We start from the raw sequence: 7,770 nt of genomic DNA, 5'->3' as shown, positions 1-7,770 counted from the left end.
GTCTCGTTGAGTCATCAAATATTTGAGACTTTTGTGATCCGAAAATACATGGCACTTCTCACCAAACAGATAATGTCGCCATATTTTTAAAGCAAACACGATGGCAGCTAGTTCGAGATCATGGGTCGGATAATTCCTCTCGTGTGGCTTCAATTGTCTCGACGCATAGGCCACGACTCGACCTTCTTGCATCAATACGCAACCCAACCCAAGTAGGGATGCGTCACTATAAATGACAAACTCTTTACCTGATTCGGGTTGCACCAAAATTGGAGCTTCAGTCAAATGAGTTTTCAGCTGGTTGAAACTTTTCTGACATTTCTCCGTCCACTCGAACTTAACATCCTTTTGAAGTAGCTTCGTCATTGGTGTGGCTATCATCGAGAAACCTTTCACAAATCGTCGGTAATAACCGGCGAGCCCCAAAAAGCTCCGAACTTCAGTAATATTTCTCGGAGGTTTCCAGTCAAGTATGGCTGAAATTTTGTTCGGGTCAACTCGAATACCCGACGCGGATACCACATGACCCAAGAAGCTAACCTCTCTTAACCAGAACTCACACTTACTGAACTTAGCATATAACTGCTTATCCCGCAAAATTTGCAGCACTAGCCTCAGATGCCCAGCATGTTCGGTCTCATCTCTTGAATAGACCAAAATGTCATCAATGAACACAACTACGAACTGATCCAAATACGGTCTGAAGATCCGATTCATCAAATCCATAAATACCGCAAGGGCATTAGTGAGCCCAAACGGCATCACTAAGAATTCGTAGTGACCATATCTCGTTCTGAAGGCAGTTTTGGGAATATCTGGATCTCGAATTCGCAACTGATAATAGCCCGATCTCAAATCTATTTTTGAGAACACTGAGGCTCCCTTCAGTTGGTCGAACAAATCATCGATGCACGGCAACGGATATTTGTTCTTTATCGTCACTTTATTCAGCTGACGATAGTCAATGCACAACCTCATGGTTCCGTCCTTCTTTTTCACGAACAATACTGGTGCACCCCAAGGTGAGAAACTTGGTCGAGCGAAACCTCTATCCGTCAGTTCTTGCAACTGAGCTTTCAACTCCTTTAACTCAGTTGGTGCCATACGATACGGAGCTATCGAAATCGGCATAGTCCCAGGTACAAGCTCAATACCAAACTCTACCTCCCGAACAGGTGGTAAACCCGGTAATTCTTCCGGAAAAACATCCGGGTATTCACAAACCACCGGCACAGATTCGGGTTTCTTTTCTAATTCTTTGTCATCAAGCACATATGCAAGGTATGCTTCGCACCCTTTTCTTACATATTTCTGTGCCAACATTGCTGATATTACAGCTGGCATCCCCTCCAAGTCCGCAGACTCAATTCGGACTACTTCGTTATTTGCGCACCTCAAATCAATAGTCTTGCTCTTGCAATTCACAATCGCATCATGCGCGGTCAACCAATCCAACCCAAGGATAACATCAAATTCATCAAACGGCAAAAGCATCAAGTCCGCTGGAAAACAGGAACCTCGAATTTCCAGGGGACATTTCTTACACACTTTGTCGACAAGCACGTAACGACCCAAGGGATTTGACACCCGAATTACGAACTCAGTAGACTCAATAGGTAAAATCTTACTGGATGCTAAGGTTTCACATATGTAAGAATGAGTAGAACCGGGGTCAATCAAAGCAATTACATTAGTATCAAAGAGGGTGAATGTACCGGTAATAACATCAGGCGAAGAAGCATCCTCGCGGGCACGTATAGCATAAGCTCTAGCAGGCGCACGGGCTTCGGATCTGGTTATATCATCTCTAGATCCTCTCTGACCACCACCAGCATTGCCCATATTTCCAGATGGTCTACCTCGAGCAGTGGTAGCACCCGGTCTCCCACTCTGATTTGCATTCTGTCCCGACAACCTCGGGCAATCTTTAATGAAGTGGTCCACTGATCCGCATTTGTAACAGAAGCGGTCAGGAAATCTACAACTCCCCGAATGCCATTTACCGCAATATCGGTATTTCGTCCTGTCTCGACGTTCATTCCCAACACTGGCGACCGAAGTGCCTCGTGTACCCACAGGGGGTCGATCACGATCTCGTCCAAAAAGGCCCGAAGTGCCTCTAAACTGGCCCGCATCATCTCGAAATCTCTTCGATGTCTGTTGAAGAGACCTCCCCGAGGATGTTTTACGAAACTCTCCAGTTCCCTCATCAACTCTTTGCTTTTCTTTTCTAAGCTCTTCGGCTTTACAAGCTCGTTCAACAAGTACCACGAACTCTTGTATTTCAAGAACGCCAACGAACATTTTTATATCTTCATTCAGCCCATCCTCGAAGCGTTTACACATAACAGCTTCGGACGAAACACATTCCCGAGCGTATTTGCTAAGTCTAACAAATTTTCGCTCGTAATCAGTAACCGACATGGAGCCTTGCTTAAGCTCAAGAAATTCCTTCCGTTTTTGATCAACAAATCTCTGACTGATATACTTTTTCCGAAACTCAGTTTGGAAAAACTCCCAAGTTACTTGCTCTCGGGGCACAATAGAAGTCAGAGTACTCCACCAATAGTAGGCAGAATCACGTAGCAAGGAGATAGCACACTTTAGGCATTCATCGGGTGTACAAGATAGCTCATCGAGTACCCGGATAGTGTTGTCCAGCCAAAATTCAGCTTGCTCGGCATCATCGCTATCCATAGCCTTAAATTCAGTAGCCCCATGTTTTCGGATTTTTTTTTAGAATTTTTGGTCGGGCCAACTAGTACAGTTTATTAGTCAAAGTCTCCCATGTTACAGGGGTCGACTACACTGACCTTTTCCCATTACGACTGGGATATCTCTCTGCACAGAGCTTCAATACTGATGCCGTTTGTTTCTATGGAAACTAGACTCAGAGAGGAATCCATAAATATATGGTATGACCCCTAATTATCTCTGGTCAATTTATAGTGAATTTCCAAAGGCGGAACAGTGAATCCAGAAACTGTTCTGGCCCTGTTCCACAAGAACCCGAATATCTCTTTCTGTACTGTTCCTATAATTGTTTCGTTACTTCCATATGAAATTAGATTCATCAAGGTTCGATTACATAATTTATTCACTATTTAATTCCACTCCTACGAATTCTTGTGATTTTTCCAATCCACACCACTGCTGCTATCAGCTTCTGTTTTCAAAGTGAACCTTACCTAATTTGGGGTTTCATGGACCAACTAGGGCCTTGTCATACATAAGCCCACATATGATCATACTTAGCCATTCTAGTGGCTGATCATTTGCTCAACACTTCCATTCCAACATAGTTACATCATGAAACCATCTATACATTCATAAATACGAATGGTCTAATGCCATACTCCACTTCTACAAGCCATCTTCGCATGGCTGTACACTTATACATTTCATAAAGTACTCGAAAGACAACAATGGGTAGTCCTATACATGCCATAACAAAATTCAACCAAAATAGTACCCAAAAGAGCCTTTGATAGTGTGGGCGACTTCGACTTCAAGATCCCGAGTCCGATAGCTGGAGAACCAAAAATCTATAAAACAGAGGAGCAATGTAACGAGTAAGCAATTTATGCTTAGTAAGTTTGAGCAAGGAATTCCAGCATGCACAAAGAATAGCACACATTTAGCTAAACGGAATATTTCATAATACGCAATTTACCGATATCAAACTTGCTTCACAACATTAACAACCATTATGTACATACACAATAAACTAACTTGGCCGAAGGCCGGTAGCTCGTTTATCAACTGAGCGAACATTTATTTGTAAGGGCTCGATTAAATTCAACACATACGTAACATATCCCCATATTGGGATGTTTTTCGAGTATTCGCTGGAATTTTACAGCAAGCTCATTCATTACCAAATCACGTACCTTCGGGATTTAACCGGATATAGCTCCTCGTTCAAATGCCTTCGGGACATAGCCCGGTTTTAGTAACTCACACAATGCCTTCGGGACATAACCCGGATTTAACAACTCGCACGAATGCCTTCGGGACTTAACCCGGATTTAATAACTCGAACGAATGCCTTCGGGACTTAACCCGGATTTAATAACTCGCACGAATGCCTTCGGGACTTAACCCGGATTTAGTATCTCGCACAAAGGCCTTCGGATCTTAATCCGGATATATTCACTTAGCACAAAGCCTTCGGGACTTAGCCCGGACAGCATTCAATTAATCATGCACATCTAACAATAATTCATAGCACATTCATATTTCATTTTCGTTTACGAAACTCAAACACAAGGCACATATTGTCCTTGCACATTCGGCTCAATAGCCACACATAGAGCATGATTTAATCACATCGAAATTTAAGCTCTCTTACTCAAGAACTTACCTCGGGTGTTGTCGAACGATTCCGCTAGCTATTCAACCACTTTTTCCTTCCCTTTATCGGTTTTATTTCCCCTTTGCTCTTGAGCTTAATCAAACAAATAAATTGATTTCATCATTTTAGGCATCAAAAGATGAACACAAGGCACTTAGCCCATATTTATACATTAGACATTAAAGTCTCATACATGCAAAAATCATGCATCAACACCACATATTAGCTAATTTCTTGCCCTTGACCGAATATGCATGTCCATTTTTGGGGTCGATTTCAACACTTAATACACACATGTACACACTAGTAAAGCATCCTCCCCCTTTTCATCAATTTAACACATGCATTGCTCATTAACATGCAAAGTTACATTCGGCCTTAGCACACATCTTGCTAGCCGATTCTTCTCCATTTAGCAACCAATGCACATATGTGCTCACACAACAAAAAATGCTAAAAAGGAGGTTCAAGAATCATCAAGCCATCATCACATGCATCATTAACAAGCTTCATATTTTGCATGCAATGGCATTAACACAACCTCCACCTAGGCCGAATCTTAACTCATCCTCATGCCTCATCACCACAACATCAAACATCAACCAAGAATGATTCATCCATGGTCAAGTGCCATTTCCATCACATAGCAAGATTTAGACCATGGGTTAGGTAGAACTCAAGCTAACAACTAAAACATGCATGCCTCTCATGGAACATCATCAAACATACCTTAGCCTAGCTACATGCATGGCCGAATCTCTTCACCTTTCTTCTTCTTTCCTCCTTAAAATTTTTGGCCAAGGATGAACCAAAGGATGAGAAAATTTTTCTTTGTTTTTCTTTCTAGTTTTTGGCAAGCATGAAGATGAGAAAAGGATGAACAAAATTCCCCCTTTCTCTTGTTTAGCTCACGGCAATGGGGGGACAAACACCACACACACATTTTTTTTTCTTTTGTTTTCCATTTCTTTATTACCCATACTCCTTATTTTATTCTTCCACTAACAAAACATGTTTCATGACATGTTTTGCCCATCCTTCCTTGTCATGGCCGGCCACTACTCATTAGGGGGGGAATTTGACATGCAAGTCCCCCCTTTGTCCACATGCACTAGTAGGTCCTCACACATTGACCTATCACATTTTAGAATTTTCTCACATAAGTCCTATTGACTAAATTCACATGAAATCAACCAAATTGAAGCTTGAAATTTTCACACATTCATAATTACATATTCTACACAATAAGTATCACATTCAAACATTTCGGTGACTCGGTTTAGCGGTCCCGAAACCACTTCCCGACTAGGGTCAACTTTGGGCTGTCACAGGAGCTACGAGGGGCTCGGAGGAAGCCACACACACTACTTATGTTTCAGTTTTGATTATTACTTTTAAATGTTTTTATGTGGGTTGTAGTAAAGCCGTTGTAATTTTCTAGATTCCAAATTTGGAATTTTATTTATTGTTCTTATAATTGCTAGTATTAGAACACAGTTTTCCAAAGAAACTATTGTTGTTCAAAACATCACGTATCCGCAATTGTTTTTAAATTAAGCTTCCGCAACTACCAAGATTTTTACAAAGTTGTTAAGAATGTTATTTAGCTGAGGTTTTCTAACAAGGTTTAAAAAGGGTATAAGTTTTTAATTATTAAGAAGGGTTTTTAATGGAAACATGGTTTTCGAAAAACACTTCAATGTGACACGCCAAATTCGAGCCAAACTTCCAGGCCAGGTTTGGGATGTTACAGATAGGTTATAGGAATTGGATTGTAATCCTAGCCTTACTCGGTTTTAGTTCTGGTTACCCATATAATACATAGATTCTAGGTTCGATGGACATTGTTTGAACATATGTCCTTCCCTGTAATAGACACAGGCTACATTTTCAAATTGATTTGGTGGTTGTGCTACAAAACTATTAAACCCATTAGTGGTAAATTTTTTAAGCATTGAAGATATTGAGGATACCTAATATGTGAGTGAAGTAAAAGCGTCTACTTCATGTATTCTAGTGACTTGTCTTCCTAACACTACTCGATTGGTTGGCCATTGATAATTGTTACTGGCAATCCTCTCGATGATTTCATAAGCCTCATTGTAAGACTTAGAAGGAGAGTAAAATTAGCAGAAGCGTCCACTACCATCCTCGTGTGAGCATTGAGACCATTATAAAACATCTCATGTTGGATGCAATGTGGGATTCTATGATAAGGGCACTTTCGTAATAATTATTTGTACCTTTCCCATACTTCATACAAGGACTCATCATCCAATTGTTGGAAAGTAGTGATCTTGTTCCTCAACTAACATTCTTGCTAGGCGGAAAATACTTCATAATGAATCTTTCTGCTAACTCATGCCATGTGGAAATTGAATTTGGTGGCAATGAGTTCAACCAGGCTCGAGCTTTATCCCTTAGCAAATATGGGAACAACTTCAATCTTAGTGCATCTTTGGGTCCTCCGGCTAACTTGAAAGAATTGCTCACCTCCATGAACAGTCTTAAGTGCAAGTGAGGATCTTCGGTAGGCATTCCACTGAATTGGCTCACTGTCTGAAGCATCTGGAACATGACTGGCTTCACCTTGAATTGTTGTGCCTCAATTTCAGGTCTCCTAATACCTAGATTAAGATCATGAAACACTAGCATGGCATACTGTCTTAGAGCTCTATCCCTATCATCAGCAATAAGGATAGGATTTTGAGTATGGTTTGCTCCATTTCCTTGATTCGAATTTTTGAAGTTCATCTCTTTGGACCTTTTCTGACTTGCTTGTCTTCTTTGCTGTCGAAAAGTTCTTTGAATCTCAGGGTCTACAGGGAGTAAATCGATAATTCGTTCAATACTCATAAACACCTAAAATAAACACAGAAAAGTTAATTAAGTTAAAATTGAACAAGAAAATAAGCCAAAATGCAAAATTAACAAATTCATAAATAATGACTTTTTAAAATAGTCCCTGGCAACGACACCAAAAACTAGGAACGATGGAAATGTGCAAGTGACATAATTGTAACAAGTAATAAAGTGACAAGTAAATGTCAAGTTATCATACCCACAAGGACTGTGAAAAGAATTATTTATGAATGCAATGAAAACACTTTGGTGAAGAAAAATATTTTGATTTGAGGAGGTGATTACAAAACTAAGCTTTTAACTAAGTGAAATAAATAAAAATAAAATAAAAATTTCCAATGCACGATTTTAAAAGATGATTTAATCAAGATGACATAATTTTGCTAGATTACTTACATTTCTTAACTTAGATTTATTAAACTCATACTTATGTTGTTACGAATAAATTCACAGCAACTCAGTAACTTGCTAACTTATGAACATACTTACCTACCAAAATCTATTTATCTCTTGACTATATCTCTATGTCAATACAACCGATTAAACAAATTCTA

General features: G+C 40.0%; 1 non-coding gene across 1 annotated transcript; it reads left to right on the top strand.

Annotated features, from left to right (window-relative positions):
* Positions 1-6,558: 6,558 nt before the first annotated feature.
* On the top strand, positions 6,559-6,664 carry LOC121231743 (small nucleolar RNA R71). The gene has a single exon (XR_005929798.1). It is a non-coding gene; the product is annotated as a small nucleolar RNA R71 (small nucleolar RNA).
* Positions 6,665-7,770: the final 1,106 nt, after the last annotated feature.

This window comes from Gossypium hirsutum, chromosome A06 (assembly GCF_007990345.1).
Source record: "Gossypium hirsutum isolate 1008001.06 chromosome A06, Gossypium_hirsutum_v2.1, whole genome shotgun sequence".
In the NCBI taxonomy this organism is placed as follows: domain Eukaryota; kingdom Viridiplantae; phylum Streptophyta; class Magnoliopsida; order Malvales; family Malvaceae; genus Gossypium; species Gossypium hirsutum.
Note: the sequence above shows the minus strand (reverse complement) of the source record. Positions and strands in the feature narration are given on the sequence as shown.